General features: G+C 36.7%; 1 long non-coding RNA gene across 1 annotated transcript; it reads right to left on the bottom strand.

Annotated features, from left to right (window-relative positions):
• Positions 1-4,454: 4,454 nt before the first annotated feature.
• LOC120154894 lies at positions 4,455-12,495 on the bottom strand. Its single transcript, XR_005518917.1, has 3 exons — positions 12,371-12,495; positions 8,472-8,481; positions 4,455-4,465 (listed from the first exon to the last, which is right to left on the bottom strand). It is a non-coding gene; the product is annotated as an uncharacterized LOC120154894 (long non-coding RNA).
• Between the last annotated feature and the right edge of the window lie 60 nt (positions 12,496-12,555).

Genomic DNA, 12,555 nt, shown 5'->3' with positions numbered 1-12,555 from the left:
TCTCTTGACTGCAAGCATATGCGTATCTCGCGGTGCATGCATATACTATGCCACCTTTCCAATGCTGTAAGCTAAGTCTGGTAGTGTATGGCATACATAGAGCAGGGAACCAACTATACTACGGTATTCACTAGTGTTCAACAACAACTCCCCCTCTTCTACTGAAAGCTTAGAAGCCAACACCATTGGTGTGGTGCAAGTTGCAACACCTTTCATTCCAGTTTTTTCAAGCAGTTCCAGTACAAATTTCTTTTGACTCGGTATAACAGAACCATGAGACCGATGCACTTCAATCCCCAAGAAAAAACTAAGAATACCAAGGTCCTTTAGTGAAAACCTATCACCGAGTAGTTGCAGCACCTCTTGAATTGCACTTGATGACTGTCAAGTGATGATAACTTTAATCTCAAACAATTAAATTTTAAACTACACTTTTCAAAATAACTTTCAAAAATAGTTTTTAAAAGCACTTTTAAATCACTTTTCAAAAGAAATATGAGTTAGTTTTTTTTGAATTGAAAGAAGCAAAAAAAAAAGGCTAGCGATTACATTGTCTTAGGGGAGACAACCTCCATTACATAGTTTCGCAAGTGTGGAATCAATGCAGCTGGGGGAAAATCGTGAATGAGCAATTGAGAAGAGTGCAATGGTGCCATCTGAGCTAGTATGTCAGCCACTTCGTTAGCTGCACGGGGAACCCAATGTAGTTTCGTCTCCCAGGCGCAACTACGAAGGGTTGCAATCGATCGGACAAGGGAATTGGGGCTTGTGTTGGAAAAGTCAAACAAAGGGGCTAAAGAATTAAACAAAGGGAGCTGCATTTTCAACTAAGGGAGGCCACCGAATTTGGTGGAATTGTGCACCGAATTCGGTGCAATAAATGTGTTGAATTTTTTTAGGGTAATTGTAACTTCAGTCATTGCAATTTTTAGGGTATTTACAAGATTAGTCCCTAAGCTTCAACTATAAATACCCTAGCCTATTTAGCTTCAAAATAATCCCAAAATCCCAAATCATTTCTTTCTCCCAATACTAGAGAGTTTTCTTGTGAGTAGTGAGTGTTTTGTAAACACCTGTAAAATTTCTCTTTAGTAAAAGATCTGCAGCAGTCCGGAGACGTAGGCACAATTGGCTGAACTCCATTATCAATTTCGGGTATTATTTTTCCGCTTTTATTTCACATTCTCACAAATTTGGTTATAGGGAAATTACTTGTACTCAAGTTTATTTCCCAACAACTGGTATCAGAGCTTTTGGTTGTGAATTTTGTCAATTTTTTGCTAGGTTACTATTCATTACTATTCATATGAATAGTGAATTTCGTGAATAGTAAAAAAAAATTTGTCGACGAGGGTGTTCTAATATACAGTGGTTCTTAAGAATTATATGAAACGATCCAAACGAAGCCAAATTCGAGTGGGAACGATGGCTGCAGACGAAGGGATGGTGAAAATTGAGAAGTTTGATGGTGCAGACTTTGGCTTTTGGAAGATACAAATTGAAGATTTTATGTACCAGAAAAATCTATATCAACCCCTCTCAGGAAAACAACCAGAGGGCATGAAGAATGAAGACTGGGCTCTTCTCGACAGACAAGCTCTCGAAGTTATCCGACTGACGTTATCCCGCAATGTTGCTTTCAACATAGCAAAGGAAAAGACCACAACGGGTCTTATGGCGACTCTCTCCAATATGTATGAGAAGCCATCGGCCTCAAACAAAGTTCTTTTGATGAGGCGATTATTCAATTTGCAGATGACGGAAGGGACATCAATGTCTCAACACCTAAATGAACTCAACACAATCAAAACCCAGTTGAGTTATAAGGAAATTGAATTTGATGATGAAGTTCGAGCTTTAATTCTCTTATCATCTCTACCAGACAGTTGGAATGCTACTGTTACAGCAGTTAGCAGCTCGTCGGGAAATAGTAAATAGAAATTCGACGATGTTCAGGATCTGGTACTGAGCGAAGAAATTCGACGAAGAGAATCGGGTGAAGCATCAACCTCCTCAGCCTTGCACACAGACTCCAGATGGAGAAATTCATAAAGAAATTCAAATCGTGGCAGATCCAAATCCAGAACGGGAAAATTAAGAACGGAAAAGAAAGATTTTACCTGTTATAATTGTGGCAAGAAGGGTCACTTTAAAAGAGATTGTCGAGCTCTGAAGAAAGATACCGACGTATAGGATTCTGCCAACATGACAGAGGAGACAGGTGATGCCATGATTCTAAGCGTTAACAGTCTGATTGAATCATAGATCTTGGATTCAGGGGCATCTTTCCACTCCATCCCATACTGAGAAATCATGGAGAACTATGTCAGTGGTGATTTTGGGAGGGTTCATCTAGCTGATGATGAAACCTTGAAGATTGTCGGAAAAGGAGACATCCGATTAAAGTTGCTAAACCAGACCAACTGGATGCTGAAAGGAGTGAGACATATTCCTAGCCTCAAAAGAAATTTGATTTCTGTAGGACAGCTTGATAGAGAAAGATATAGCACAACCTTTTCAGGCTGTGAATAGAAGATTACCAAAGGAGCACTCGTCATTGCTCATGGTAAGAAGACTGATACTCTCTATATAACCTCAAATTTAGAGAATATCATTGCAGCCGCAGATACTGATGGAAAATCAAACCTATGGCACCAAAGGCTTGGCCATATTAGCGAGAAAGGGATAAAAACGCTTTTATTAAAAGGGAAACTGCCAGATCCAAAGAGTGTAGATGTCGGACTATGCGAGGATTGCATCTTTGGCAAACAAAAGAAAGCCAGTTTTGCAAAAATTGGCAAGACAACCAAGGCAGAAAGGTTAGAGTTGATTCATACTGATGTATGGGGACCATCTCCAGTTCTATCTCTTGAAGGTTCGTTATATTATGTCACCTTCATCGATGATTCTACGAGGAAGGTATGAGTTTATTTTCTAAAGAAAAAATCAGAAGTCTTTGATACCTTCAGAAAATGGAAGGCCATGGTGGAAAATGAGACCGGTCTGAAAGTCAAGCGGTTGAGGTATGACAATGGAGGAGAGTACAAAAATAAGAGATTCAGAGATTTCTACGCAAATAATGGGATCAAGATGGAGACAACAGTTCCCATGACACAACAACAGAATGGCGTAGCAGAGCGCATGAACATAACTCTGAATGAACTTGCCAGAAGCATGAGGATACATGCCAGATTACCCAAATTTCTATGGGCTGAAGCTATCAACACTATAACTTACCTGATCAACCATGGGCCCTTAGTTCATTTGGATGGTAGAATACCAGAGGATGTTTGGAGCAAGAAAGAAATAAACCTTTCACACTTAAGAGTGTTTGGTTATATTTCTTATGTACACATAGACTCTTCTGAAAGAAGTAAACTCGATACTAAGTCCAATAAATGCGCCTTTGTTGGTTATGGCAGTGATGAGTTCGGTTACCAGTTTTGGGACTATGAAAATCGAAAGATCATCAGAAGCATATATGTCATTTTCAATGAGAATGTGATGTACAAAGATAGGTCAACTGTAGAATCAAGCAGCTCGAATACCAAAGCTGAAACAAATGAATTTGCTGAGTTCGAGGAGATTTCTAGAAATGATGTTCAGATCAGTCCTGAAGCAGTTCAAGAAGAACCAGGCACACTGGAACTAAGACGTTCCTCCAGAATTCCTAAACTAACCTAACGCTATTCTCCTTCTTTGCACTACTTGTTGCTGACTGACAATGGTGAACCAGAGTGCTATGATGAAGCAATGCAAGTTGAGGATTTAGTCAAGTGGGAGTCTTCCATGAAAGATGAGATGGACTCGCTTATGTCAAATCAGACATGGGAATTAGCTGAATTACCACCAAGCAAGAAAACGCTTCATAACAAGTGGATTTACAGGATCAAAGAAGAGCACGATGGGAGCAAACGCTACAAAGCAAGATTAGTTGTCAAAGACTTTCAGCAAAAAGAAGGTATTGACTACAGTGAAATTTTCTCTCCAGTCGTAAAACTATCTACAATCAAACTAGTGTTGAAAATTGTAGCTGCAGGGAATTTACATCTTGAGCAGTTAGATGTAAAGACAGCTTTCCTTCATGGTGATTTGGAGAAAGAAATCTATATGAGACAGCCAGAAGGCTTCATAGAGGCAGGAAACAAAAACCTGGTATGCAGGTTGAAGAAGAGCTTGTATGGTTTAAAACAAGCTCCTAGACAGTGGTACAAGAAGTTCTATAGCTTCATGAGTAGTAGTGGTTTTACTAGATGTCAAGCAGATCATTGTTGCTACATCAAGAGGTTCGACAACAACTTCATTATTTTATTGTTGTACGTTGATGACATGCTCGTTGCAGGCTCAAACATGCAAGAGATTTTACACTTGAAGCAAGAATTATCGAAGCAGTTTGCTATGAAGGATCTGGGCGCTGCAAAGCAGATTCTTGGGATGAAGATCAAAAGAAACACAAAGTTGGGGACTTTGATGTTATCACAGGCTGATTACATCAACAAAGTACTCTCCAGGTTCAACATGCAAGATGCTAAACCAGTAAGTACACCTTTAGGTGTTCATTTTAGACTTTCCAAAGAACAATCACCAAAGACGGAGGAAGAACGTGCACGCATGGTGAATGTACCGTATGCCTCAGCAATTAGAAGTCTGATGTATGTCATGGTTTGTACCAGACCAGATATTGCTCATGCAGTAGGAGTTGTTAGCAGGTACATGAATAATCCAGGCAAGTTACATTGAGAAGATGTCAAATGGATCCTCAGATATCTGCGGGGTACTACAAACAAAGCACTTTGTTTCAAAGGTGGAGATACGATACTGACAGGCTATGTAGATGCTGACTTAGCCAGAAATATTGACATCAGAAAGAGCACTACAGTGTATGTCTATACTCTAGGAGGTACTGCAGTGAGTTGGGTTTCTCAACTACATAAGATAGTTGCTCTCTCCACAATTGAAGCAGAATATGTCGCTGTTACGGAAGCCAGCAAGGAGATGGTTTGGCTCCAAAGTTTCTTGGAAGAGTTAGGCAAGAAACAAGAAAACAATGTCTTGTATTGTGATAGTCAAAGTGCTATCCATCTAGCGAAGAATCCGTCTTTTCATTCCAGGACGAAGCATAAACAATTGAGATATCATTTTATCCGGTCTCTTCTGGAAGATGGGATTTTGAAACTTGAAAAGATTAGTGGAGCTCAAAATCCGGCAGACATGTTGACAAAGACGGTGACCACAGACAAACTGAAGTTGTGCTCAACTTCAGTTGGCATGCTATAGTAACAAGACCAGAAATGCTGCTGCATTGATCGAGGTGTGAAGACAGATTAAAATCAGTCTTCAAGTGAGAGATTGTTGGAAAAGTCAAACAAAGGGGCTAAAGAATTAAACAAAGGGAGCTGCATTTTCAACTAAGGGAGACCACCAAATTCGGTGGAATTGTGCACTGAATTCAGTACAATAAATGTGTTTTTTTGGGGTAATTGTAACTTTAGTCATTGCAAGGGTATTTACAAGATTAGTCCCTAAGCTTCAACTATAAATACCCTAGCCCATTTAGCTTCAAAATAATCTCAAAATCTCAAATCATTTCTTTCTCTCAATACTAGAGAGTTTTCTTGTGAGTAGTGACTGTTTTGTAAACACCTGTAAATTTTCTCTTTAGTAAAAGATCTGCATCAGTCCGAAGACGTATGCACAATTGGCTGAACTCCGTTATCAATTTCGGGTATTATTTTTCCACTTTTAGTTCGTATTCTCACTAATCTGGTTATATAAAAATTACTTATACTCGGGTTTATTTCCCAACAGCTTGTTCCCGCCATTTCATCTTCAAGAAGTGTGACAGCCTGCATGCAATCCGTTAGGATTTCCAAACGTGTAATACCACTAGTCCAGGCCAGCCGAATGCCTTCATAGATACCCCAAAGTTCGGCTTGTAGGGCTGAGCTTTGGCCTACAAATTTGCTAAACCCGTAAAGCCACGTACCATCATCATCACGGAGCACTCCACCGGATACCCCAACTCCATTTTCAAGATTCATTCCCCCATCAGAGTTCAAACATGTCCATCCCTGATGCGGCTTCAACCAAGATTGCGGCTGGGGAGTAGCAATTGCAGAACCCGAGAGAGCTAATTACGAATTAGTTTGATATTGCTTTTCAAAAATAATTTTGAAAAATACTGAAAAAATAATTTTAAAAGTGCCTTTGAAAAGTATAGTTTAAAATTGCTATTAAAAATAACTTTGGAATGATAAAATATCTAGAAATAATTGAAAATAAAAGTATAACTTCACTCTAAAAGTGATTTTCTAACGTAAAAACTAGAAATTCAATCCTTTAAAATTATGATATTTTAGATATTATATTATAAATTACTTGTTCATAGCAGAATTTAAAAAACTGATCTCAGTTTAACTACTAACAATTTAGTTAATAGCTCAACTTTCGCAGGAGCAAAGTGTAAATCAAAATGCTTCTTCTTCGAACATTTTCATCCATCTTCCTTTTCTTCTTTACAGTACATTCTTCTTTTTCATCCTTTATTTTTATTCTTTGAAAGTTTGGCTGTTAGACTTCTATCCTTGAGGTGCACCTAAAGCTCATTCGCTATGCTATGTGGAAAGCATACCATTAAACAATTTGAACTTTCCCCGTAATTTTTTTCATTCTTTTAAAATTCGGTTTTCCTTTGTTACAACGACCAAGAGAGTTCGACTTGATTCAAAAAAAAAAAAAACTTAATTTGGTTTCACATAATTTCATAATTTTGATTAAAAAATCAAATAAATTTTGAGTTATAAAACATGACTCGTATAAGTCAAAACTTTTAGCAATTAATAGATTAATTTTAAATTTTAAGTAGAGTATCTCAACTCTACACGATATATCTATATCACATGTGAAAAATAAGATTAGTATCATAAAATTATGATATCTACAATTAATTAAAACATAAATTCGAAAAACCGACTCTAAAAAATTTATCAATTTTTAATATTTTCCTAATTTTTAGCTTTTTAGAAATGGGATGAAATTAACACTCAACATAAATGTTGTGGATTAAAAAATTTAAAATTATGACTAGATTAGTACGGATAAAATATGTTATTTTATTAAAGAAACAATTATCCCATTAGCGATTTAATGAAAATAACATAAAAGATAAAATCAACAAACTGAATGGCAATTTTATAGTTTTTATAATTAATTAACTAAAAAGAACTCATAATCAAGTGATTATTTATATATATTTTTTAATATACAAAGAGTTATCGATAATAGTAGAAAACATCATTTCCTAATAGATTTTACTTTGTCTTTGTTTGTGACTAATAATCAAGAATTCAATTAACAGGATGATTCAAGTGATAAGCAATTTAGTATTGTTTAAGTAAGGTCACGGGTTTGAGTCATTGTGTATGTAGAAAATCCATGTTGAGAGATCCACTCACCATAATCAAGTGTGCGACGCAGATCAATCGAATTAATCGAGGTAAAGCCTTGAACCGAGAGGACGTCTAAAAAAATAACAAGAATTCAAACTCATTATTACCAGGCAAAAAAGCGGATTGTGATTAATTTCATTATGGAAAAAAGTTGGCATGAGAGATTGATTACCAAGGACTACAAAGGAAAAAAACTGCAAACAATTCAATCCAAAATCATCCCTATACCTAAACCCAGAAACAACTTTCATTATCCTCTGTATGATGCATTATCATTACAACATTTGTTTTCTATTTTCCCTTCATTTCTTCCATATTCAGAAAGACAACTAACTTCTCGTCCTTAAAGAATAACACTTTAGTTTTTTTTCTGTATTTGTTTTTTTACACAGCTAAAAATTGCAAGAAATTATTGCTAATCACCACATATTCAGTAGCTGAAGTAGAGTACGACCTGCTGATGGCGTTAGTAGCCAAAAGAATTACGCCGACAACGATAAAGTTAGCCGCTCCGCTCCGTGTTAGAAATCAAACTTGAAAGTTGAAAGTCAAAAAATATGACTATGGAAAATTGAAGAATATTGTAGAAACAATCACATGGAAAATGAGGCATCAAGCAAAGTTTTATCACGGCAATCAATTAAGGAAACTTCTTGAATTACTTAAGAATTAAGTATGAATATTAGACGTGTACGAGTATAATTAAAGTAACACAAATTAATGTGCATGAAGGAAGCAAAATACATTACAACGACATTACCCCAATATTACAATACTATAACACTACAACACTAGTTGCAGCTAGTTTACAAACACAACCTCGCTATTCTAAGCTTTACTTAATTCTCTCTAGCTTTTCTAAGCTTTCACTCATTCTTATTTTTTTCTCACTTTCACTTATATTTTTATATACCTTTCATACATCACATATATATATAATAGTGTTTAACCGACTCAGTCGCCGCCTCAAACTTTCCTTCACAACTAAGCATTTCATTTATTTCTTCCACATTTCTTATCTACGTATACGTTGCTTCCTTCATGCACATTAATTTGTGTTGCTTTAATTATACTCATACACGTCTAATATCCATACTTAATTAAGTAATTCAAGAAGTTTCCTTAATTGATTGTCGTGATAAAACTTTGCTTGATGCCTCATTTTCCATGTGATTGTTTCTACAATATTCTTCAATTTTCCATAGCCGTATTTTTTTACTTTCAACTTTCAACTTTGATTTCTAACACTCCCCCTCAAACTTGATTTTCCATTCCGAGCTTTTCTCCGCTTATCATCTCCAATCGATTCTTCATTTTCTGGCAAGTGCATGCTGCTGCGGCTATGTATTCTTCTTTGCTTTTTCGGCACCTTGTAGAGATTTTTGCAAAATCTCTCACGTTTGTTTTGATTTTTCTTGCCATGTCAAACTCAACTTTGCAACAATATGTCAGAAAGAATTGTATAGAAGCTACTTGAATTTGCTTGTCGTGGTGGACATTTTTGCTGCAATCTTATCTTAATTGATAAGCACTTGGATTTGCTCCTGCCACACATTCCTTGTTGCTACCATAAGCCATTTCCCATGTGCTTTTTCTACAAAATTCTTTTCTTTTGTCCCCACCTTTTGTTTGTCACCTTGTTATGATTTTTCTTCCACGTTGAAATGCTTAATTGTTAAGCATGTACCTACTGCCACCATTCTTTGCAAATAACACATGCTAATTCAAGTAGCTTAAATACAATTCTTGCCGACATATTATTACAAAGTTGAGTTTGACTTCCAATACTCCCCCTCAAACTTGATTTTTCATTACGAGCTTTTCTTCGCTTATCATCTCCAATCAATTCTTCATTTATTTGGATTTATTTCCTTGTTGATATCTGCCTCTACCTCGGCCTCTGAATCCTCTTCCACGATCTAATGTTTGATTATTTTCACTTATTTGATTGCTGTCATATGACCAACCACCACGTCCACGAGTTCCTCGTCCTCCTCTGTATCTTTCACGATAACCACAACGATTTCCTCGACCTCGTGTATAGCTGCTGATAGCTTCTCCTTCATTGACATTCATCTTGCTTTGTAGAGCTTGCTCCAAATTTTCAGAATTTTCATTTTGTTTTATTTTCTTCTCATGGGCTTGAAGTTAACCCACAATCTAATCGATCGATATTTGAGATAAACCTTTCGATTCTTCGATTACCACAACCACATAATCGAATTTTCTTATCAATGATCGCAAAACTTTTTCCATCACTCTAACCTCGTCGAGTGATTCACCATTTCTTTTCATTTCATTCACGACCTCTTTTACACAGCTAATATACGATTTTTCTGTATTTTTCATTTTTAACTTCTCAAAGTCAGCTCTAAGAGTTTGTAAACATACCTTCTTTATTTTTTCGGCACCTTGGAGAGATTTTTGCAAAATCTCCCACACTTGTTTTGCGGTATTCACATCAGAAATTTTTTCATTGGTAGATTCATCTACTCATTGAAAAATAAAGAAAAACGCTCTTTTATCTTTTTTCGGAATTCCTTCAATACCTTCTTTTCTTTATTGGTCAAGACTGCTTCTGCTGCTGTATTTTCAGGCTCGGTGTAACCATCCTCGATGATATCCCAACAATCTTGGGAGCCTAGTAACGCATTCATTTGAATGCTCCAATTGTCATAATTCATCTTTGTCAATCTCAGGATTTTTGGTTGAATCATGATGGTCATCTTCTCCACCACGTTAAACTCGAACCAAGCTCTGATTCTACTTGTTGAAAGCGTTGATGGGAACTCAGTAATTTATAACTCGAACTATTTTTAATACGAGGTAAAATATGTTACAACGATGTTACCCCAATATTACAATACTACAACATTAGCTGCGGCTAATTTACAAACACAACCTCGCTATTCTAAGCTTTGCTAAGCTTTACTCAATTCTCTCTATTTTTTTCACTCGTATTACATTTCACACATTAAGCTAGAACAACCATATATATAGATGTAATAAACCGCCTCATATGCTTCTTCATTTTTCTTGCTGCCTTGAATTTTCTTGTCGTGGTGGACATATTTACTGCAATCTTATCTTAATTGATAAGCACTTGTATTTGCTCCTGCCACACGTTCCTTGTTGCTACCATAAGCCATTTCCCATGTGCTTTTTCTACAAGGTTCTTTTCTTTTGTTCCCACCTTTTGTTTGTCACCTTGTTATAATTTTGCTTCCACGTTGAAATGCTTGATTGTTAAGCATGTACCTACTGCCACCATTCTTTGTAAATAACACATGCTAATTCAATTAGCTTTTATACAATTCTTGCCGACATATTATTGCAAGAATTGTATAGAATCTACTTGAATTTGCTTGTCGTGCTGTAATTCCATGCAATTTTGACTTTTCAAAGTCTATTAATTCTTATTTGATAAGAATTACTTGTTGCTAACTATTTAATTCATTTTCCATTTTCCACGTTAAGCTTTGCCGCCTTAACCTTAATCTTTCATATGCCACGCTGCCTTCCATCACATGTTTATTTTCCATGCTTAATTTTTAAGTAATTCAAGAAGTTTTCCATCCATGTTTGTTTCTTGTCATGTCCAGAATTGTACTGTTCTTTATTTCTGCAACTCCATTTTGTTGTGGCAAATGGTTCTGGAAGGAGTTGTTCAAGTTGATGGGATCAAGCTTGAACTTCTCAATTTGTTGACATCAACGTTGCTGGCCAAAAATTGAGTGCACTAGTGAACACCAGTACCTCAGATTTATTCATGTCATAAGCAGTTGCCAAGAGACTTAGCCTTCATGTGGATAAGACAAATGGTTCCATCAAAACTGTGAATGCCGAAGAAGTTCGATTGCGGGGGTCACAAAGGGAATTGAGTTAATCGTTGGAGGTTGGTCCGGAAGGGAAGCCATCAAGGTGATTCCTCTTGATGACTTCAACTTTGTTCTTGGGTTAAGTTTCTTAGACTAGATCAATGCTTTCTCGGTATCTTTTACCGATTACTTGTGTATCCTGGATCTAAAGCAAAAGTTTATTGTTCCAGTGAGCCGAGGGCACGGAGTAGGGGCCAAAATTTTATCCACAATTCAATTCTCGAAGGCGGTGTTCAAGGAGGAACCAACCTTCTTAGCTGTCTTGGTGTGTGATGAGCCAGCCACAACCAAGGAAGTTCCCGACGTGGTGAGTGAGAAACCAAATCATCCAATAGTTTCAAGGTGTCCGATGATGTACTCAAATTCACAAGGAAAAAAGAGAGCATGTTATAGGTAACTTTTAGATTCATTCAACAAAACTGCTATTTATATTCAGGGAAATAAATACAGCCTCATCCCCTGGTAGAAGCTAATTGCCATGCCACTGTAGAGGCAGAGGATTTGGTTTGTTCGTTCATAAACCAACAATATTTTACAGTGTGCCTCGACTATTCAATCGAATTTATGCCAGAATCATTAACACTGTAAAGGCTTCTGGCATTGTAAAGGCTTCTGGAACTCTAAAGGAGAGACTATTTACGGTAGCCTACAATTCCAAAAAGGAAGCCATCATGAATGGAAAGAAAGCATCGCCAATTTGGGACATATTAGTTTTTAACAAAATAAGGGAAAAACTTGGAGGACGAATGCATTTTATGGCATCGGGTGCTTCCCCTCTTTCCAGAAGTAAAACTTGTGGATGTTCCTGAAATGAATTATACCTCTGACGATGAGATGTATCCTCATGGAGAAATTTGTGTGAGAGGTGCTATTGTATTTCAAGGCTACTACAAGGACGAAGCCCAAACGAGAGAAATGATTGATGATGATGGTTGGTTACATACATAAGACATTGGTTCATGATTACCTGGAGGCCGCCTCAAGATTATTGATAGGAAAAAGAACATATTTAAGTTGGCATCAGAGTTTAACGTGGTGGAGAACATGACATATGGAGAAAAAGCTAAAGCTCGGGAGGAAATCTATTATGGTCTTATGTATTATGGGTTGAAACAAGGAGCTTGTGTTGGACTTTATTTTATAAACCAACCTGAGAGGCTGATCGTTGATCATGCTTGTGCATCATATTCATATATCTCAGTTCCTTTATATGATACTGATCTGATACA

This window comes from Hibiscus syriacus, unplaced genomic scaffold, assembly GCF_006381635.1.
Source record: "Hibiscus syriacus cultivar Baekdansim isolate YM2019G1 unplaced genomic scaffold, ASM638163v2 tig00002840_pilon, whole genome shotgun sequence".
Lineage (NCBI taxonomy): Eukaryota > Viridiplantae > Streptophyta > Magnoliopsida > Malvales > Malvaceae > Hibiscus > Hibiscus syriacus.
Note: the sequence above shows the minus strand (reverse complement) of the source record. Positions and strands in the feature narration are given on the sequence as shown.